Source organism: Stegodyphus dumicola, chromosome 1, assembly GCF_044657685.1.
Source record: "Stegodyphus dumicola isolate Sdum_Otavi_A_Nest chromosome 1, ASM4465768v1".
Classification (NCBI taxonomy): Eukaryota; Metazoa; Arthropoda; class Arachnida; order Araneae; family Eresidae; genus Stegodyphus; species Stegodyphus dumicola.
In genome coordinates, this window is record NC_140768.1 from 2,138,407 (window position 1) to 2,162,596 (window position 24,190).

Sequence of the window (24,190 nt, forward strand, 5' to 3'; positions counted from 1 at the left end):
CGCCTTCGAGTGAGTGGTGTGATTGCATCCTAATTAATTACCGCGAATGGTCTTAGGGCATAAAATTTAATTAGTAAAAATTATATGTCATTGTCTCCCAGTATTGAAAGAAACAATCAATCTGATAAATGGCTGCGAGTTGTTTTGAAAATGAAGTTAAAAGGTTACCAGCAAATACATTCCGTTTGGTATCAGTTGTACTTTATCGTTTGCGCCGGCCAAACGGAAAAGTACTAATACAGTAAGACCCGCTTAACGCTGTTTCGTTTAGCGCTGTTTCGGTTTAGCGCTCTTTCAACCCGGGAATTCCACGAAATCGCTCGCAGCATACGGGGACTCCCCGAAATATTATGCAGCGATAGGTTTCAAATACATATCCGAAAGAGTGTACTTGTATTTCTTGTTTGGTGCGGTATTGTACAGACATATTTTGAAGGGGTAAATGTGGAAGATGTCGAAGAAATAATTCAAGAAGCAGCGGCTAGTCTTTCTAATGATGAGCTCGAGGAATTAACTGAACAAGAAGAAAAAAATGTTGACAGCAGTGATTCAGAAGAAGAGCAAAAAGAACTTCCGATGGCGTTTGTAAAAAGGAGTTTGTCTCAAGGTCCGTACAGTGAAAAGGTTCGCGCATTCGGAAACTGAGGCATAGAGCGCATGCGTCAAGTCTCAACGTATGACGTCACAGGGCGACCAGACGAGGCCTACGTGATATACGAGTCTAAAGGAAACGCCAAGTCATTGCTTTCGAATGCTGAACTTCTGTGAAGTCCTCTGTCAGTGAGAATATTTTCTTCAAGGTTAGTAAAATTTCAGTACTTTTGTTTTATTTTAATGTTACGTAATATTCACTTCTGTTTTATACTATCAAATATTTTATCTTCAGTACTAATTGTAAAATAACAAGCTTAAGTTCAGAGCTTGTTTATAGACGAATTTTGTATATCTATTTGTGCCAAAACAGCTTAAATTACAGAATAAAGATTACAAAAATGTGTATATATGTGAAATTACAAATTTTTTTTTTTAAAAAAACAAAATATAAACATGTCTAGTATTTCCGCGCATTAGTTGTTAAAAAATTATCAGTAAAGACATAAAGTAAGAAATTTACTTTTCACAAAGACCAAAAGGTGAAATTCGTAATTAATAAATTTCAAATAATTCTTTAAATGCAAAAAAGAATTTTAAAAATTTTATAAAAAAGTATTTAAAAAATGTTTAAAAAGTTACATATATACATATTAATGTAATATAACATAGTTTTCTATATCAAAAGGTTAAAATATTTACTGAATATTTTTATATTATATTATGGAATGCTTACAGTGCAGAAAAACGATTCTGAAATTCTTTCTTTTGTTCAATTTTACTAGATGCCTGGAATGCGATGTGCCGTTGCTCTTTGCAACAACAGTTTAGAAAAAACTAAAAATTTATCTGAGCGCATAGTTTATCATAAATTTCCAAGTGATCCTACATTAAGAAGGAAGTGGATAAATCTTTGCCGTCGAGAAGATAAATGGAATGCAAATTCTTCTAGGATATGTTCTGCCCATTTTACTGCGTATAAACTGAAAGAAGATCCAAATTGTATTTCGTCGTGGATACAACATCTGTCTCATGGAGGACTAATTCAACCCTCTGAAGAGTGGAAAACGCAGGTCCATAAAATGGAAGAACAATTTTTAATTTTCAACGGTTCCACTTTAAGAAAGGGAGAAAATATTATAAAGGACTTTGTCAAAACCCTTAAACAGCAGTTTTCCGACACAGATGAAAACTTACTTAAGTCCTTTGCTAGAATTCGAACTTTCATACGATTAAGGACTTTAAATCAAAAATTAGTTAATAAAAAATATTCGAAAGCACAAAAAAGAATACTAAATTCAGTCGACGAAAACTGTGACATAACGCGGAAAAGAAAAAATAAATTGAAGAAAATAATTTCGTAATATCAAAAAATTATTTCTTTAACTGAATATAAATCGAGCTATCTTTTGTTTTGTTATCTTAGGTGCGCTATTTTTTTAGCCTAACCGTTGTAAGGAATACTTAAAATTTTTCTTCAAGCAAAGCTTAGCTGCGGAAAAAATGGTGTATTCAGCATATCTGTTGAAAGAAATATTTTTTATTAAACAGAACTGATCCAAATTACGTAACTAGACTAAATTTTAGATGCAAATACCTGGTTACTTTTGGAAAGAAAAATATATTTTGTATTACGTATTATCTGATATATATATTTTTTTTAAACATTCATCTCATAATATTTGTATATATTATATATATATATAAATGCATATATCTTAGTGTAAAATATTATATGTATATATATAATACGTCTTCATAATGTAAAATAAATAAATAAAAATATTTTTGATTCTGAAAAAGCGAATTGTGACATAAAAAAATCTGCAACTACAAAAATCTATTTTGTTTTTTTACAATAGCATTTGCGAATTAATGTGCCAGTTCCTTATTCAGTATGATATTTGAATTAGCTTAGATTATGTTTAGAATTTAATAAATATAGCCACTAAACTTATGCAATTTACAGCACATAATTTGGGTTCTGAACTTAATTTGCCCTCGGTTTAAATTATTCAAAGTTTATTTTTATAAGATATCTTTATATACTGTCTTAAAAATTATACGCTCAAGTACAAAATATGTCAAAGAAATAAGGGTATGTACAATGCAAATTTATTTTTCAGGTTAGTGTTCATTCATTGATTTGCGTATTTATTCGATACGTTTAGTTTTAAATATATATTTCAAAAGTCGTATGTATGTCGATAAAAAATGTTTATTAGATATTTATACATGTTAAATTATGATTTAGTTAATATTCTTCTTTAACATTTTAATGTAAACACCTAGCAAATAAGAACAGTCAAATAAGCGCAAATTCGTTTCAAGCGCCTACCGTAGTTTCTACCCTCGTAGTATGAGAGAAAGCAACAGAGGTCTCCCTGTGACGTCACGATGTGGTTGACCATTCAACGCGTTTTTCCTCTTATGCGCGAACCTTTTCACTGTATGGACCTTGAGTTTGTCTACCATAACTGAAATAATGGATCAATTCATTGAAAATGATCCGAATTTTGACAGGAGCTCAAAAGTAAGGCGTGGTGTTAGAGATGCTCTATCCGTTTATGAAGAACTTTTAAGAGAACAACGCAAAAGAAAAAGGCAAACAACATTAGATGCTTTTGTCACAAAAAGGCAGAACACTGAAAACGCGGAAGGCTAACTAAATATGACTGACTTAGAATTTTATTTTTATTTTTTTTATTTTTTTTTTAAGAATATTCGTTTTGTTATTTATATTTTGTTTTTATTTTTGCAAGAAATAATAATGTGGTATTAATTTGGGCTTTAAGAAGTAAATGTTTGGTTTTATTTTTATTAAAAAAACATACTTTTTAAATTTAATACCTAACCAATTTCCTAGCCATCTTCCCCTAACCCCAATATTTACATGTAAAGATAGCCTCGTTTAGCGCTGTTTCGTATTACGCTCTACTTTGATGGAACGTATCCCCCGCGTTAAGCGGGGTCTTACTGTAAATGTTTACATTTGGAACCCCTAAGCAGCGCTATCTAGTGAACGCGACATTTTTAGGACCCGTTTTTCTACTAGGCAATTTCACCTCCTTCATTATACTCCGTGTTCAGAGTGATTCGACGCAAAATAGCGAAAAGAAAACAATAGTCCTTCAGGGACAAAGCCCCTTTGGACTAAAAGTCCAACAAATACAAATGACGAATGACGAATACAAGTGACGAATACACAAATGACGAATGCTAATCTTTTATACGTAGCCCCTGCTCCTATACCTATCAGGTTCAATGTTTCTTCTAACCTTCTTCGGAAACATACAATGACCTGACTAGAACAGAGAGCTTACTAAAGCTATGTTCACTAATTGTAGTAAGTAGACAGGATACAGACGAAGGGTATACAAAACCCTTTATTTTTTTCTTTATATACAATGACTTCCGTACTTCGGAATACAATGACCCTCCACTCGGGGTCTAACTTAAAAGATATCAAAATAAAACTAAACTCTAATTTAACTTTAGAATAAGATTGGCCTTATAATAACAGAAAGCGTATGTAGCACAGAGACTGTGAACACTACAATACGTTTAATTTATCAAGAGGATTAAAACCTCTGGCCTGGAAGGCAAAGTAGCAACTGCGTAACTTCTAAGGTAAGCGGCCTGCTTCGAACTCACGGCTTCCTCTCTTTTGCTTGGCAAAAAGGCCACACTTAAATACTTGGCGTTCGCCAGACAACTTTGCATAAACTCCTTCACGCTTATAATTCTGGCCGGAAGTAGAAAATAAGAAGTGATAGTAAAGATTTAAAATAAAATAAACGTTAGTAAAACTTAAGATCCTTACATACTTCCCACCAGAGTTAATTAGTTTGAAACTGAGGTCTAAAACGACCTTGTTGAAAACTTTTAGCTCTAGAAACTAACGCGAGGCCAACCTTTAACAATCATAACTTAGCTAGAAACTAGAAAATTTTAAAAGAAAGAAATTTGTTACAATAGCAGCTCCCGGAATATACAACAATCTTTTTTCTTTTTCATCTGTACTGCATCAAAACAGGAGCTTTATTCAATTCTGGTTCCTTCCAGAGATCTGGAAGGAAAACTAGTTTAATGAAATGTTACAGAATGACATTGCAAATAACATATAGAATATACTTTTCTTAACATTCTTATTTCATTCATGACTATTTTAATTATCTCTCCCCGTGCTCTCTGACATGTGTTGTAAAAACACCAAACACGAATGTGTTTCTGTCTATGTGTTCAACACTTCCTCCTACAATCAAAACACTAACGTGTTAAAATTCAACCTACGAGACCTCTTAACACACCCTAGTTTCAACTCTAAACCCTGAGGTACTATTCTGAAAGTGGTTAACTCTAAAGTGTAGCGTCAGAGAGCCTAACTACATCATTCAACCTTTAACACATATTCACCATGATTTAATCTTTACAGTCACACGAATAACACATTTTTTTAACATTACTTTCACTTTTACCATATCACGGTATTTCTAAACATTCAAAATAACAGTTCACATGTATATAAGAACATATCAACATGCCGTTAATTTTACACATTTGAAAACATACATTAGTAGTACATTGTTAACTTCTATTCTTTTCAAAGCAAGTGCCAATTCTTTCTACATTGAAATAATACTACATTTCAAAAAGTCTTTCAGACTAAAACGTCTTTCTTGTTAGAATGTTTTAAATAAAATTTATACAATATCTTTTTACAATATTTAAGTCTTTATACAACGCTATTATACATCAACTTTAGTTTTACGCGCGAGTAATTGAAAAACATAATAAGAAAATCGGTCACAACTCATTTCTCGCCCTTTTGGCGATAAAGGTAGACCTCGCATGAGGTAAAACTTCTTGAAATCTGCCACTTGCAGTAAGAATGAAAGATTAACTTAAGTTTGTAAAGTAACATAAAATTTTACTTATCTTTGTAATATTCAGACATCCTTTTCTGGGCCCAGTCTTTAAAGGTGCTGCAGACCGTAGCTTGGTTGATCCTCCTTCTTGTACGGGCTCGCCCTTCAGTGCTTTCCTCTGGAAGCTTCCGTTTTTCACCACTACGGCCACCCTTGAACATCTTCCTTTTGTGCTCTGCTTGTGGTCTTGGCCGTTTGAAGGCAGCTGGTCTTGGTGGAACCGGGAAACTTCTGTCGTGATCCTGCTTGGACCTCGTTGTTGGCCAAATTTTTCTTGTACTTTTTCCTCCGCCGCTGATGGCCCTTCCGCAGTTCGGCGACTTTTGCTGCGGAGAGTTCTGTCGGATGAGTCAATCTTCCGTTTCACAGCCGGGTTATAGTTGCCGTCCTTTCTCCCGGTCCTCTTCACATACGTCGTCCTTCTCCCTTCTTCATTCTGGGGGTGTTCGTGAACTCTGTTTTCTGGACGGTGGAACGGCTTCTTTTTCTTTGTACCTTCAATTTTTCCGCGGGGCAATTTTCTTTTCACTTGCTTCTGTCTCTCATTGGCTTGCCCTTGTACTTGTCGTTTTCCCACCTCTGGAACTTGTACCTGCGGTGTCTGCCGTACCGGATCCTGCAAAAGATCTGAAAAGATTTGCATTTTATTACGATCGAAGTAGGGCTTGATTTGATCAATGTTTGCGGAACAGGTTTCACCATTTCTTGCCTTTAATACTACAACAGCGTGAGTTATTTTTTCTATAACATATGGTCCTTCAAAGCGTGGAAAAAATTTGGCAGTTTTATCTTCTGGTGCTGAAGAAAGTGAATGCTTAATTTTTAGTACTTCATCCCCTACTTTATAAGTTACTCCCCGTCGTTTCAGATCATAGTATAACTTCTGTTTTCTTTGTGCTACTTCCGTATTCTTTTTTGCTTCTTTTATTAGTTTTTCTATATCACCCATTTTAAATTCTGGGGCTCTTTGTTGCACATAAAATAGTTTATCTAACGGTGTTATAACCTTTCTGCCTAGAAATAACTCAGCAGGAGTTTTGCCCGTTGTATCATGTTTTGCGGTCCTAAGGGCGAAAGCAAATTCATTGACATAGTTATCCCAGCTTTTATGAAAATTTTTAACATAACTACGGATAATTTTCACTATATTTCTGTTGACCCGTTCCGCTATATTTGATTGCGGCCGATACGGGACCATTTTTAAATGACGTATGCCCAGTTTTTGGCACATGTCTTCAAATATATTACTTACAAATTGAGGACCATTATCCGATATAACTTTTAGGGGCGCCCCGTATTTTAAAATATATTTATTTAAAATAGAATCGGTAACTAATTTCGCGGAGGCTCGTTTTAAGGGAACAATTTCGGTCCATTTACTAAAATGATCAACTATAACAAGGAGATAGCGACTTTTGTTTAACTGACTTTTTGGGAAAGGGCCCAATAAATCGATGCCGATTATTTCATTTGGAAATTCGGATTTAATACTATTTAGAAACCCGGCCGGGCGGAAATTAATATAATTAACGGCTTGACATGTTGGGCAGGACTGGACATACGCCCTTGTTAACTTTTGCAGTTCAGGAAAGTAGACTGCCTCGCGTACGCGTTGAGTAGTTTTTCGAATACCAGCATGAGAAGCTAAAGGGCTGTCATGGAGCTCTTGCAGGATATTTAATCTAAGACTAGCTGGGATAACAGGTCGAAATTCGTTGTTGGAATTCGTAGTTTTTGTATAAAATAATAGACCATCTATTAGTTCGTAATGGGCCGCCCTATTTCTTATCGCCACAATATCTTGGTGGCTAAAATTTTCAGGATCCTTCAAATACTCATAAATACTTCCAAACTCAGGATCCTTACCCAGTTCGGTTATTACAGTTTCTCGGGAATTTATTGTACACGCTGTCAGCATTGCAACTTTTACGGTATTACCCTGTTCGTCTAATTTAATTCGTGACAGGGCATCTGCTACGATATTTTCCTTTCCGGGGGTATGCTTGATTACCAGATTATATTCTTGCAGCTTGAGTGCCCATCTTATTAACCTTGGGGATAAATTTTTTCCAGAGTACAATCTAGTTACCGCCGCATGATCAGAATATACTGTTATCGGCGCCTTTCCAAAATAGACTCGGAACTTTTGCACTGCTAACAGAACTGCAAGTGCCTCTCTCTCGGTCGCGGAATAGTTTCTTTGTGTTTGATTTAAAGTTCGGCTAAAAAATGCTACTGGCTGCTGATTTTGCGAAAGTACCGCTCCTACCGCATAATCCGAAGCATCCGCTGAAATTTCTAAATTTTCATCCTTTTTAGGAAATTTCAACACAGGGGCTTGCGTTAATGCTTGTTTTAATTTTTCGAAAGCACTATTGGCTTCGGCCGTCCACGAGAATCTTGCCTTTTTCCTTTTTAATTTTAACAATGGCTCAGCGATAGCCGCAAAATCTTTTATAAAGGACCTATAATATGAACAAAGTCCTAGAAAAGAAGAGAGCTTCTTTGCCGTGTTTGGAGTCGGATACTTTTGTACAGCGATTATTTTTGATTCATCTGTCTCGATCCCTTTTTGCGATATTTTGTAACCTAAATATTTTAATTCAGGGGCTGCAAATTTGCATTTTTCGACATTAACTTTTAGACCGGCCTCATTTAATAAAGAAAACACCTGTCTTAAATCCTGTACATGTTGGTCTAGATTATCACTAGTAATAATGATATCGTCTAAATAGATAAATGTGGACTTTCCGAGAACAGGTCTTAACACAATGTCCATGCATCGCTGAAATGTTGCTGGGGCGCCTGAAAGGCCAAACGGCATTCGCAAAAATGCATAAGTGCCAGACTTGGTTATAAAAGCAGTCTTAGGCACGTCCTCAGGCCTGATCCCTATTTGAAAATAACCATTCGTTAAGTCTAAAGTTGTCATAAATTTGGTTGATTTTATGTTCCTTAAAATTTCTTCTATAATCGGTAACGGATATACCGGATATTTCGTTATAGAATTTAATTTACGGTAATCAATAGCGAATCTCCACCTTTTTGGATGCTCCAAAGGATAATCATTATTTTTCTTACATAAAACCACCGGACTAGCATAACTACTTGAGATAGGCGTTACGATCTTTTTACGTAGCATATCGGTAATATGCCATTCTATAATTTTTTCCTTATTCTTATCATACCGGTATGGTTTTTGACGAACCGGCAATGCATCTCCGGTGTCAATACTATGGTTAGTAACCTGGGTAAATCCTGGAATATCACTAAATAAGGAAGCAAATTCACTTACCACTTGTCGGATTCTATCTTGCTCGTCATTAGGCAGGTGGTCGAGATTTAACCTTGGCGGTTCAACCTTTTCTACACGCACTGGTTTCATCGTCAGCTTAAGAGACGCTTCATTAAAATCCAGTGTAGCTTGTGCGTCTGAAAGAAAGTCTATTCCTAGTATTAAGTGTGCTTGCAAATTCTTTACTATAAAAAACATCACCTTTACTTGTTCGTCCTTGATACGGATGTACAAAGGTACTTTACCTACGCACTTACATTGTTCTCCTTGCGCCGCTAATACTGTTGTATTATCCGCATTATATATGCGGTATTTGCGAAAATACTTTCTAAAAAAGACTTCTGCCACACAGGAACACTGCGCGCCGGTATCCAGGAGCGCGGTGGCCGGGATATTATTTACCAAGACTTCAATCTTCGGAAGAGTTAAATTTTTCACCATTACTGTATTTAACTTGTAGGAAGAGGGGTTTTCGTGGCCTTCGGATTTCCGCACCCTCTCGTCAGCAGAAATCCGTTTTAGTTTAAATTATTTTTCCTTTCGGTGCTTTCCTTCTTTCTCCACTGGCCTTGAGACTTTTTTCCTGGGTTGCTATTGAACTGTCGACGTTCGCCGGCTGTTTTTGAGTGCTCGGGTTTCCTTGCCCACTGATTCGCTTTTTCTCCGTAGCCATGTGCTTGAGTTTGCTGTAGTCTTGGCGTACCAAATTGGTTTCGCTGTTGATATTGGCGTCTTCTTTCGACGTCCGCCGTTCTTCTACTTTCAAACTGGATTGCTAGCTCAAATAATTTTTCCAGTGTAGTCGGATTTCTCAATTCAATAAAGTCTTGCACTTGGGATAGTAACCTCGGCAAAATCACTTGAATTATTTCAGGATCCGGACGGTTTCCATACAAGAGCTTGAAAACGTGAATTTTTCTTAAAATAAAACTCGACATGTTTTCCATTCTTTGTTGATATATACTGAAAAGTTCTGTTTCTAATTTCGCACGATCCCTTACGACAGGGAAGGCTTTTAGTAGGGCAGTCTTGAAATTTTCGTAGGTATAGGTGGGACTTCCTGCTTGACCCAAGAGACTTCTGCCGATACATTTGAACCAGTTAAGCGCTTGGCCCCTCAAAGCGCTGGTAGCTAAGGTAACTTTTTGAAACTCGTGCACGGGGTAGAGCATGAAGTGGTCATCCAATTTTTCCAAAAAACTGGTTACCTGTGAGTTTCCATTAAACGTTGCTTCTGGTTTCATCGAAGCGCGCATGGTCTGGACAATATACCCAAATCCTTCCAGGGCGGCAGCTGGCATTTCTGGATTCTGAGCTGTTTCTGCAGGCAGCACAGGTTCTTCTTGAAACTCGGCCATGGTTATTCTTCGTCGGGCGCCACTATCAGGTTCAATGTTTCTTCTAACCTTCTTCGGAAACATACAATGACCTGACTAGAACAGAGAGCTTACTAAAGCTATGTTCACTAATTGTAGTAAGTAGACAGGATACAGACGAAGGGTATACAAAACCCTTTATTTTTTTCTTTATATACAATGACTTCCGTACTTCGGAATACAATGACCCTCCACTCGGGGTCTAACTTAAAAGATATCAAAATAAAACTAAACTCTAATTTAACTTTAGAATAAGATTGGCCTTATAATAACAGAAAGCGTATGTAGCACAGAGACTGTGAACACTACAATACGTTTAATTTATCAAGAGGATTAAAACCTCTGGCCTGGAAGGCAAAGTAGCAACTGCGTAACTTCTAAGGTAAGCGGCCTGCTTCGAACTCACGGCTTCCTCTCTTTTGCTTGGCAAAAAGGCCACACTTAAATACTTGGCGTTCGCCAGACAACTTTGCATAAACTCCTTCACGCTTATAATTCTGGCCGGAAGTAGAAAATAAGAAGTGATAGTAAAGATTTAAAATAAAATAAACGTTAGTAAAACTTAAGATCCTTACATACCTATATTCGAGAAAATGTTATAAGATACGAAAATTGGGACTTAGGTACGACAAAAATTTATCAACATATTCCGTTACAGTCAACTTTGCTCGAAAATTCAGAGATCGTATGCAATGGCAGAAAAACCATATTTAAATTTTTATGTAATTAAAAATTAAATATCAGCTTAGAGGTTTCCGATGTTACTATATTACGTGATGAACACTGTCATGTAGACTATCGTGAAAAGTTTTGATCAACACAAAATTTTTAAACAAATCTGAATTTTCACTGCAGAATGCAAATGGTTAGAGTTTATTGCAAAATAGTAGTCTAACCGAAAGAACGAAACTGCGTGTTTTTTTGAACAGATAGACATGTTAAAAATGGAACGATATTGTTTTAATAGTCAAACATCTATTTTAGAAACTGATGGAAAATTTCTCTCAGCTGCTGCAAAATCAGATGTTAAAAACATAAAAAAAAAAATTGTTTTACAATACTCTGAGTTTGGTAGTACACAATTATAAAAGCAGAAAATAAATAAATTATTCATGAAACTGAAAAACGTAGTTTATGCTAATATTAAGAAAACAAAACATCTTTGTAATTCAAAGGAAAAACATAAAATGAGAAATTCTAAGACAAAACGAAGGCTTCCTTCTAACTAAATTACACTCATGTCCATAAATTAAGGATAATTCGGAGTCACTCGGAAATCGAACTCTAAAACAAATATATCACCTGTAAAATCACTACACACATCTTCAAGAATCATATGCAAATTTCAGGAAGTAACCAGATGACACCGATGGTACGTCACAGTGACGAGAGTATAAGAGAATGATATATAAGGAATACAGGCAAAGAAGTAAATTTGTTCGCAGGCGCTTTATAAGCATTTCAGTGCAATAACCGAATAGTTATGACACAAAGGACGCATTTGGATGATTTTTTACGTGGTAGAATTATCGGCCGTCTGGAATGTGGGCGTACCGAACTCGAAGTATCAGACGAACTTGGAATTGCCCAGAGTGTCATCTCCAGGCTTTGGCAACGATTCCAAGATGATGGTAATGTGAGTAGACGTTACAGCACAGGTCGCCCCAGAGTTACAAGGCGGAATGAGGACCGGTATTTGGCAGTTACTGCCAAAAGAAACAGGCGCAGCACAGCCTCAGACCTGTCTCGTCAGCTCTCTTCAGCCACTGGTACGACAATTTCAAGATAGACCGTGTACAGACGATTAGAGCAGATTGGTCTATATGCTAGTAGACCTGTCAAATGCGTTCCACTTACTGCAAATCACTGTCGCCTGCGGTTAGCCTGGAGTAGAGAGCATGCATTGTGGACACCGCAACAGTGGGCTTGTGGGATGTTTTCCGACGAGTCCAGGTTTAGCTTGCAGTCTCATTCTCGCCGGACTTTCATATGGAGAGCTCCAGGTACCCGTTACCACCAAGAAAACATCATTGAACGACACCGTTACGGTGGTGCAGGAGTGCTCGTTTGGGGTGGAATTATTCTGGGTTCCAGAACCGGCCTGCATGTTCAAATTGTAACCAAGACAAGCCAAATCTATCGGAACGTCATTCTGGAACAACATGTAAGTTTATTTCGGGGCGCCATGAGCGCACAATTTGTGTTTATGGATGACAACTCCCGTCCTCACCGTGCAAACATTGTAAGCGAATGCCTTCAATCGGAGGATATCACCCGTATGGACTGGCCAGCATTCTCACCGGACTTGAATCCAGAAGAGCACGTGTGGGAGATGCTTGGCCGACGAGTTGCAGCCCGTCATCCTCCTCCTACATGCCTACCGGAACTTCGGAGAGCATTGCTTTTTGAGTGGTGTTATATCCCCCAAGATCAGATCGATAATTGGATATTCAGCATGCATAGGCGTTGTACGGACTCTATTGCATCGTCTGGGAGACATACAATGTATTAACAATCATACCAACCATGTAATATCGGTTTTTTGTAAATAAGTTTTTTTTTTTTTTTTTTTTTTTTTTTTGTAATTTCCTCCAGGGAGAAAAAATCGCTATTTTTTTAATAATATCAAACATATAGCATCTTTTTTTGCTCTTTACCTTTTGTTTAATAAATAAGCTTTACAAATAAGTCAAATTTGTTTTGCTTCTAACTCTTCCTTTGCCTGATTTTGCATTATCCTTAATTTATGGACATGAGTGTATTTTAGTGCAGACCTCAGCTCCACATAAAAGCGACTGTAAAATAAAATGGTCTTTAACTCTGTAAGTATAATTGGTGTTACACTCGCACGCGGGTAATTTTACTGTGGCGTGCGTACGGATTCGCAATAGATTGAATGCATACAGGTCCGATGATATGTTGATAAAATTAATTTTACCAAAAGAAACGCTTCAGAGTTCTAACACATTCCAGAACTTTGAAATCAATTACAGTTATTCAAATACAATACCTGTTACTGTGATCGCCGCTGTACGATCACAATAAAAATGTTTCGGTTTTCAATAAAATTCTATGTGAAAGTTTTCTCAGTTTTAATGAAATAGAAATTGCGTCCAACATAGGTATCAGTACAAAGTGAAATGCAACCGAACTATTTAAAAAAAAAAAAAAAAAAAAAGAAAAGAAAAATGGTGCTCGCCGTTTAACAGATATTCTAGAATGTGCTATTAGGAACAAAATGTTTGGAAACCCCTGCTTTAGATTTTCATGTTACATTACAACATAAAAATACAACAATTTGACATTTGCACTAAAATCATCTATCTATGTACAAAATTCATAACAGTACGATTGAACAGACTAGCTGATTCTCTTTGATAAACTTTGTTTTCCAGAAACCCTAGGGGGGAGTAATTTTAGTGGTCTTAAGTCAGGGGATGAAGATGGCCATTCTACTAAAACCCCATATCCAATTATATTAGTTCCAAATGTACTTCTCCAAAAATTGCGAGGGCTTAATGATTTATGTAGTGAAACATCATCATACTGAAGCCACGCATTTGACATATTTTTCAGCCGGACGTTATCTTCTAAAATGTTAAACAACGATCTGATTAATATTTTAAATTTAATTTATGTGTACTTCTGACCAATTTAAGTACAATAAAAAAATGAATGGCCCAATCAGCGTTTCTTTCCATTCCCCACAAAATAAACAGTTACTAATTATAAAAAAAAAAATCAATTAAAGAAAGGGTTGATCTTTACATTATGGTAACTTGGCGTTTTTTGGCGAAAATTTGGCGACCAACTCTCCTACAGCAACCCTCTATTTTTTTCCCCGCCGCCATTTTGTCTTCACGAAGTAAATACATGTTTCTTTTCTTTTTATCTACTGAACACTTCTTCCAACAATCTACTAGCCGAATTACACTTATGCTAGAAATTTTATCAAACAAAACTGCTTAATCATGACAAATATTCATTGCAAAATTGGGAAAATGTGCACAATACCATACTCCTTACGCGTTTTTCAAAATAACACATACACATAAACCATGTACACGCCGACTTATTTTTACTTAAAAAAACATCCCAGAATTGCACAAAAATGGCATTGCGCACACTCTTCACTATATCCATGTACACTGCTTTTTTCTCATAAATTAGAAAAATTTCACGAAAATACATGACAATTTTCTCAATCTTTAAACCCGGTAAAAAGAACACATATATGAAATTACCTGATCGCGAAAAAGTATTTACCCTTTCCAAATATGAACATTTCCACATATAAAATAAATAAAATATCCAAAAACTTTTACCTCTAAATTATCTATTATATTATAAACGTCACCAACGAATTCATACCGCAACCATTACAAATACTTAGTGTCAGATATTTAAATTATTTCCATGCACGTTTACTTCAACTAAAACGTATACCAAATTCCTACAAACATAAAATTCACAAAATAACTATCATTTAATTAAAATATAATTAAATTCAAAAACACTACTTAAAATATAAATGAGCACATACATTAAACTAATACATACATAAATACCCATTTCGAATTCACTTTAGTTACGGCCATGGGATCCAAAAATTCACGAACACTGTTTCACACAACACAGAATAAAACCAAATACAAAATTTCCAGATTTTTTCCCGATTTCCCCCCTTTTCCGATTAAAGAACCGTAATTCGTCCATTAATATCACATGACATATCCCATGATCTCTCATTTCCCTCACACAAAATAATGCGTAATCGGAACTGAGTACTGTTCACATTATTACCCAGGTAGTAACCTTTATCGCCTCCAAAATGTCGCCAAACTACCAGTTACCATATTGTAAAGATTAACCAAAGAAAGCTATACATCAGTAAATCACAAATGCACATCAATGAATGACCTTATATGCAAATAAAAATAACCTGAATTAATTCTAATTTAATTTTTTATTGACCCCCGAACGTGGACAATAATTTCGATTTTCTGGCCCTGTAAAATTCTTAAAAATCATAAACTTTAAAATTTAAGTTCAGTTTTGCAGTACCGAAGTCAAACATTTTGTATTTTATGTTTATAATGATTACAACATTTTCCGAAATACAAATATATTAACCGTAGGAATGTATAAAATGTTCAGTTTCGTAATTTTCACAAATACTTTTTTTTTTTTTTTTTTTTTCAAAATTTAAAAGTTCCAGAGCGTGAATATTTGTGGTATTTCAAATATTTCTGTTCTTCGAAGTATTGGGTCATCGCAAAAGTTCTGCTTCTTCCGTATCGAAGCTCGTTTCCTTCTAATTAATTTGTTACTGGTGATGCGAAGTGACTCAGCGGGTGTTTCAATGCAGACTTTTCTGCTCACGTTGAATAATTTTAGCATGTAGAATGGCACAATTTTAGTAACATTCTGCTGTTTTATTCAAAAACGGGGGATATGTTAGTTAGACTGCTCGCAAAATTTGTGCCTGTAAAATATCAGAAAGTGCCGTTTCTGATGACAGAGTTCGAAAGTAGTTTGAGAAGTTTAAGCCTGGAATTTCGGTGTCTGCCGATAACATCGCGGCAAAAACATTGCGGACGAAAACGTTGCGGAGAAAACAACGCAAGACGAAAACGTCGTGCTACAAAACATCGTGGGAGAAAACATCGCAAAGAGAAAACGTCGCAGTCCTAAAACATCGTGGTACAAAACATCGACGTCGAAGCGGTTCAAAAACTTCGCAGTATAAAAACATCATCGTCGAAAATATCGTGGTAAAAAATAAAGTATCTACAAATTATCGCATGACAATAATATCGCAGACATGTTTTTTTTTTCAAGTTTTAATAACTGTAAATGGATATTTCCATAATGATTTGTGAGGGCAAGATGTAAAGAAGAATAATTTTTACTTTCACATTTTTTTAATGACTAATAAATTTTTGCTGAAAAAGTAAGAAGGCATAGAAAATTAAATGCAACTTACAGATTATAATTTTCATGAAAAATTACCAGTAAAAACTTTATAAAAAATGATTTATTAACGGCCTTTGTTAGTTAACTATGTCGGTTTAAAATGGTATTAAGTGCTATAAGTTGCATTAACTTTCTAAGCTTAAGTTTCCTTCTTATTTTCTCAGCAAAAATTTATTAGCTAATAAAAAATATGAAAGTAAAAATTATCCTTCTTTCCATCTTGCGCTCACATATCATTATGGGAATATCCATTTACAGTTATTAAAGCCTGAAACTATATGTCTGCGATGTTATCTTCCTGTGTTGATTTGTAGATACTTTATTTTTTAACCACGATATTTTCGACGGCGATGTTTTTAAACTGCGAAGTTTTTGAACCGCTTTATTTTTACGACGATGTTTCGTACCACGATGTTTTAGAACTGCGATGTTTTCTCCCACGATGTTTTGTAGCACGACGTTTCCGCCTTGCGTTGTTTTCTCCGCGACGTTTTCGTCCGCGATGTTTCTGCCACGAAGTTTTTGCCGCGATGTTTTCGGCTGTAACCGGAATTTCAGCCTCAAAGATGATGCCAGCTCTTACGACCATCTTCTGTAAACAAGGACTTGTTAAAGAGGCTAAAATCTAAGTTGTACAATATAGGAGCCTATCAGGTAAAATAAATATTCAAAAAAAGTACAATACATGATCATTGAAGAAAGCTGAGTAGGTATGGGTACATCATATTTTAACAGAGCAGAATATGCTTGTCCGAGTTTTGGCACGTAATTCTTTATTGGGAACAAAAAAGTAAAAAAAAAAGTCTGAAAACATTCAGATTTTATATTACGCCCAAAGGGACGTTTTTTACATTTACACATACACACATTTCAAGAGCATTTGGGCTAACTCCCCTTTGGCTAGAAATATTTAAAAACAGCAAATCTTTAGAATTTCCAGTCTCGCGCGCTGGAGATAAAAATATTTTACTCCGTATAGTGTGTTGCCACCGCTCGCTTTGAAATCGTTGAGTTTCTTAATGAAAAATTCGTTAAAGTTTAAAAAATATGAGATAGATAATAAAACAAATTCGAAATTCAAGATTCGGGCTTCCAGGTGCCCATGTTCGGGTGGAGGACTACGTTATTCAAAATTGGATGTCTCTAGTTATCATTGTTTTTCACAATGTGAGAAACATACATTCATGCAGATTCTTCATTATTTAATTTCTTTAAATATAATACAGGATGATAACATTTAGAGGCAACAAGTCATACCTCCGTTTAGAGTGATTGGACGAAAAATGACGTTTCGAGACTGGTTTCTGGGCTAACGCCCCTTTGGGCTAAAAAAAAGGGGGGTTCCTCTTATAAATAGTTCATACTGGAGATGGAAAATTGATACTATATAGCAATATTAGCAATAAAAAAATATCAGATAAGCCAAAAGAATATTCTTTAATAACATCGACAGGGAGGGCTGCAACCCGAAAAATTAATGCGTCGTGTATAGTGTTATTACAAAGCAATCGTATACTCTAGACTATTGCCACTAAATTAGACAATAAATTCGGAAAAATACCCTACCTAAAAGTCAGTTTTTAAAGCAAAAATCGAAGCAAAGCGTTCAGAACTGACTAATCTTCGAGGTATTGATTGTCATCATGGCAAATACCGGCTCCACATTTCAATAACTAACAGACATATCTTACTGAATAAGGCTGAGATGTTTTGTGTCACTTCCCCATATTTCCATATCCACTAAACCTTGCCCACTAGGATTAAGATCTCTTCAGGTCATTTCAAAATTCTCCCACTGGCCTGGTGTTCTTTTTTTTTTTTTTTTTTTTTTTTTTTTCCCTTCAAGATTGTACAGCTACACGTCTATAACTTTTATACGAATAATTTAATGACTTTTAAAAAAGGAATTTTACATGTACCTGACAGTTGGCAAAATTCATAGAATAAAATGGTGCGTAGGTTATTCAATGACAGTTTCTTATGCTTTTATATATGTATATAAATCAAAAAATTTCATGACCGCGTCAAACATTTTATTTCTTATATACAGCTAAGATAAAAAAAAAAAAAAAAAAAAAAAAAAAATATGTAAAGCAAACTTCTAATTTGAATTTTAGGTAGTCTCTAACAGATAACTTTGTTATTTCCCTTCTTTGCCCTAAAAATAGTAACTGCTTATAATGAATCTCTATAAACTGAGTCATTTCCAAATTAATGCATGCCGTATGATCTTGCATAACGATGCTGATGCAGGTCCTTACATAAACTCTTTAGCTAATCACTAGACGAAACCAATTTCTACTTCTCTTCTATAGAACCATAACTTTTACTTTGGCTTTCTTTTGAATCCGTTACCTCCCTGTGGCGAAGACGAAGATGCATAAAGAGGGTAGTAATCATTATGGCAGGTTCAATTTATTCCTGACAAAATATTTTTGATCCAGATACAGCTAAATTACCGCAAAAAACAAAGGGCTCTTTTCTGCAATAGTTATATTGGTACGTTTTACACGTTTTAAATATATTTGAAGAAGCAAAGAGCAGCATCGACCAGCAAGCTGAAAGTCACAGAAAATAAGAAGAAATCAAGAGATTATACATCAAAAGTTAGATTAACACCTGATTCAGTTTTGGTTTGACTTTGTTCCGACTAATTTAGGTTTCGGTTCGCAAATTTTAATATTACTATTAGCTAAACCATTACATAACTACCTATGTACCGTTAGCGGTATATAAGAATCGTGCCAGGGTTAAATTTTGAAGTGGCGCAGTGTCAAGAGTTTTATTACAAGCATGTTACTGTTTTTAGACAGGAAAGGGAAATAACATAATTAATTAGGAGATTTAAGGGGCTATTATTTAAATCATAATTAACATTTTGTTTTACACTTTTTTTTTTCCCTTATATGTTGGCGCGTATAGGTACACGCCATTTGCCAACTGAACTTCAAATGACTCTTTCTCAACGTTTTAAATGACCTACAGAATTAAAAAATCTTCAGGTTTATTTTCATACTGCTGAATCTAATTGTATATTTCTGAGTTCTGACACTAAAAATAGCTGATGTGGACACCACGACTTCCTTGTACGGCCTATTAAATTATACACATTTTTTGGTGCATTTCATTTAAACTTATTTCCTCAAAATTCATGAGAGACATATTTCTCGTTGAACTAATTCAATTCTCACTTCGCGGCAAGGGAAAAATACATAAAAACTCAAAGCATCTCCATTAAAAATTGTAAAATACAGAAAACCAATAAACACCAAATACAGTTAAAAACTACTAAAAAAGAATTTTTTCAATTAAAATCAGAGTATCTACCCTAAAACATGAAATTCGGCCAGCGGGCTAGAAGGCAGAATTTTTGGTGCACAAAACTAAAAGTTTCCTTTTGGTCCCACTCGGCAAAAAAAGGCACTGAAGGTGCAAAAAGACTTAATTCACTATTCTGCTTCGGGCAGGAAGACAGTTCTTTCAGTGCACATAATTGAAAGTAATTTTTTTCCACAGTGGGCAAAAAGAGATTAAAGTTGGTGCTCCAACTGACTTAAACCACAATTCTGTTAAGATTTTCAAATAGTTTAGTAAGAGTTTCTACTAAAAGTTATATATATATATACACACACTCATTTATATATACATGGGTTTGAGGCGGCTGATTGCAATGAAAAAGGGAGGTGCACAACTAGATGTTATAACAGCCCTATATACAAAATTTCGACGTTCTACGACTATTCATTTTGAATTATGCGAGATATATAATACGTGCGTACGTACTTCATGAAAACATATCCTCTGAATACATTTTAAATCCATTTTAGAATCCATGTAGAAAAAAAAAAAAAAAAAAAAAGGCCTTTATTCTGTCCTCATCTATAGATGCAAAAATATCTTTCAAATGGGTTCGAGAGTAGTCAAAATGCATATTTTCATTGAAATGTGATATCTGAAATTTTTCGTGATTAAAATACTTCCTTTACTTCGCACAAGGAGGTAAAAATCGGGAAAATGCAGAATCGCCCGCTTATATGTCGCGTATCGATGTGTGCATGGACAAAGTCAAGGGAGTGTGCAATGCCAAGTTTGTACAATTCTCTGATTTTTTTTTAAGTGAAAATAGGTCGATGAGTACATGGGTACCGAATCTGTGCAATTCTTTACTTTGCTATTTTTAAGTTGGCGATTTTGAGAAACGCGCGAAGCAGTGGGTGATTCTGTACTTTCTCCTAAAAATGAATTCAGAACTCCTGAAATTCGAAACAATAAGGTATTACGTAACAATCTAACAGTTCAAGTTTTAAGTATTATCGTATGGTAATAACAAGTACTTGCCTATAACTTTCTGAGTCAACCGTCGCGTGATTTGCCAACCATGAGTTTCCATAAGTTTTTATTGAACTCGCTCATGCTGTTAAATGGTATTTTCTCCTTAACTGTGGAGATCATAATTTTGCGCACATGCAGTGGATGGACAAAAATATGGAAACAGCTTGTGAAATGCATGTTTGAAAAGAAAGATTGATTTTAATGAAATATGTAGGTAGCGCTGGCGTTTTTGACTACTGACGCCACCTATACAACTTCATAAATGTGGTAAACAGTTCAGTTGTTGTCGGAGTATTGTTATGTGAGGTTGTCATTGCATTATGTCAGAGTTAACAGACTTCGAACGTGGGCAAATTGTTGGAGCACGTATGGTAGGTGCTTCCGTAAGCAAGGTAGCCGAGGTGTTTAGTGTTTCAAGAGGTACTGTATCGAAGATTTATTCCGCATATTTGAAAAGCGGAAAAACATCATCTGCTAAATCACAGCGTGGACGAAAGTGTGTCCTGAGTGATCGTGACAGACGATCATTAAGGGCAATTGTGACGAAAAATAAGAAGGCCACAGCTGCAAAAGTTACTGCTGAAATGAATGTTGTGTTACCGAACCCTGTGAGTACCAAAACAATTAGAAGGGAGCTTCATAAACAGGGAATTGCTGGCCGTGCTGCAATTGAGAAGCCACTCATCAGTGATGCTAATGCCCGTAACAGGAAAGGGTGGTGTTTAAGTCATAAAGCCTGGACTATAGAGCAGTGGAAGCGAGTAATATGGTCTGACAAGTCTTCTTTCACATTGTTTCCCACTTCTGGCCGAGTTTACGTCTGGAGAACGCCATCTCAAGCCTATAATACAGACTGCTTTTTGCCAAGAGTGAAACATGGCAGGGGTTCTGTTATGGTTTGGGCAGCCATATCGTGGTTCTCTGCTAGCCCCATGATAACTGTGTCAGCGCACATGACTGCCAAGACTTATGTGAACATTTTGGCCGATCAAGTTCATCCCATGGTACAAACTTTGTTCCCCGATGGTGATGGTGTCTTCCAAGACGACAAAGCCCCTGTTCACACAGCTCACATTGTCCAGGACTGGTTTTCTGAGCACGAGGATGAGTTGTCCCATCTCTCCTGGCCACCACAGTCACCAGACTGAATATTATCGAACCTTCGTGGTCTACTTTGGAACGGAAAGGGCGTTCTCGTTATCCACCACCAACATCGTTATCTGAACTTGCCACCGTTTTGCAGGAAGAATAGTATAATATTCCCTTGGCAAACATACAGGAACTGTATTTATCCATTCCGAGAAGACTGCAAGCTGTTTTGGATGCCAACGGGTTTCCTACACCATATTAAGCAAAGAAACATGTTTTTTTAAAGGTGTTTTCATATTTTTGTCCAACCCCTGTATTGATTGTGGCTAACAATGCTATGCCGGCAAGGAATTTTTCAAGTCTGATTTAGATTTTTTTTTTATTTAATATTGAAACAATTTTTCACATATATATCCTTTAACGAAGGAACTGGAACTGTTTATGGAATTTTAATGCTTGCACTTCCGGGTACACCGGGGGGGGGTTAATCTTTAAAATGAAGTTTGCATGAGAATTTTAAAGTTATTTCTAACTTTTTAAGTAAAATCGTTGACGAAAATTGTTTCCATCATTTGACATAACATACTTGTTCGAAATAAAAAAGTGATTATTTACTGATGAAAAACTATTTTCCAACTGAACAATTTGGTTTATAACGCATCATTGATAGGAAAAAAAAATATTCATAAATATTTTAAGGTAAAAACCTTTATTTTTAGTCTAAAGGGGTAATTTGCCAAGAAAATTTCGTTTTGGCATTTTTTGTTGGTTCACTATAAACGGTGTTTGACTTTTCAAGTTGTTGCCACCCAATATTAGAGCCCTGCTTTATATTTAGAGAAATTAAATAATGAAGATTCTGCATGAATGTATGTATGTTTCTCACACTGTGAATAAACAACCGTACCTAGAGACATTTAATTCTGAATAACGTAGTCCTCCACTCGAATATCGTCCACCAACGGCCGAGCGGTAAAGACGCTGAACACTGGTAGTTCGGTCCGAGGTTCGAATCCCGCGAACGGGCTGGCTGCATGGGCGTTTTCAAGGTTTTCCCCATGTGTAACGTGTATACGAGCCAGTTTCCCTTAGAAAGTCCTCCCCGAAGGCATCCCTCCCTTTAGGCAGATAGCCCTCGTGTGCTTTGCCATAATTAAATAATCCAATCCACTCGAATATCGACATCTGGTAGCCAAAATCGGGAATATGGAATTTGTTTTATCATTCAATCCATATTTTGTAAAACTAACAACTTTCTGATTAATAAACTCAACGATTTCAAATCGAGCAATGGCAACACTACGAAAAAAAAATTAACATTTTTATCGCCAGCACGCGAGACTGAGTATCAGAAATGCTAAAGATATACTCAATTTAAAGCTATTTTGCGGTATTACTCTTGAACTGAATTTTATGGTTTATATGCGAAGAACATGATATTGAATAAATAAAGGTAACCCACAAAATGTTAAAAGAGCTTCCCGTTTGGGCTAATATAAAATCTAAAAGCTTTAAGATTTATTATTATTTTATAAAACAAGCTTATATTTAAAAATCATAAAGTAATTAATGAACAAAAAATTAAAAAAAATAATCGTATAGTTTAACAGGAACAAAAGGTTAAATAATTCTCTTTATAAAATTCATTTACAGTTTTACGTCACAAATAATAAAATCATGGTCCCCTAACATTTATTAATTGAACTGTATTCAAAAGTATACGCGATTATCTTTATAAATTTATCAAGCACGTCTCACATTTTTATTACTAGCGATATAAAATTGTAAATGAATTTTGTAAAGAGAATTATTCAATCTTTTGTGTCCATTACACTACATGATAACTTATTTTCTAATTTTAGTTCATTAATTATTTTATGAAGTCTGAATATAAACTTAATTTATTTTAAAAAAATTATTTATTTATCTTTTGGCTGTTTAATTCAAAAGTTGTCGTTGTCTGCCTACTCTGTTTTACATAAAGAAAAGTATGTTAAGTGCACTTACAAATTTTGTTCGACAATGTTGTTTCTAAAAAAGAAAAGAAATATTGAACTCACCTAGCGAAAATGAATATCCGCTTCGTGACCGAATAATTTCTCGAGCACAAATACGTAGGGAAAGGAGAAGAGGCAAAACGCGAAGATGTTAGGCATGTCCCGGGCAACCGTGGCAGACTGCCTGACGCGTCAGAACAGGTTCGGAATTCGTACCATTTTGCCCCACCAAAGGAACAAACAAGTTGGTTCCCGTATTCGGTTTACTCTTCAAGAAAAAGGAGGGGAAGAAACGAAAATCAAACACGCGAACTGAACAAAAAAAGTCATTCGAATGAATGGCAATAATTGGCGATGGAATGTGAGCGCGTTGTGGAATGTATTAGCAGTGATCCGTATCTGCAATGACTGCCCTTTTTTTAAACCTTGCTTCACAATGCTTTCACGGATTTCTTTTATATCGGACTGTTGTACGTTACATTTAATTTCCAGCGCCATCTGTCTGTTGAAATTAATTTCTTCGTTCATTTGCATTAGGGAGTGGCCAACTGGTCAACGACCGAATTCGATGAAAGTAATAAGTAACAGTTAAATGAAATAACACAG

The 24,190-nt window shown here is 35.5% G+C and overlaps 1 protein-coding gene across 2 annotated transcripts in view; it reads right to left on the reverse strand.

Moving 5' to 3' along the window:
* The window catches only part of LOC118204512 (solute carrier family 41 member 1-like), a 272,491-nt gene extending 248,689 nt beyond the window's left edge, over positions 1 to 23,802 (reverse strand). For both annotated transcript variants that reach the window (XM_085812287.1, XM_085812282.1), the window contains exon 1: positions 23,648 to 23,802. The gene's annotated coding sequence lies outside the window, so the exon portion shown is untranslated. The remainder of the gene's footprint in view (positions 1 to 23,647) is intronic.
* Between the last annotated feature and the right edge of the window lie 388 nt (positions 23,803 to 24,190).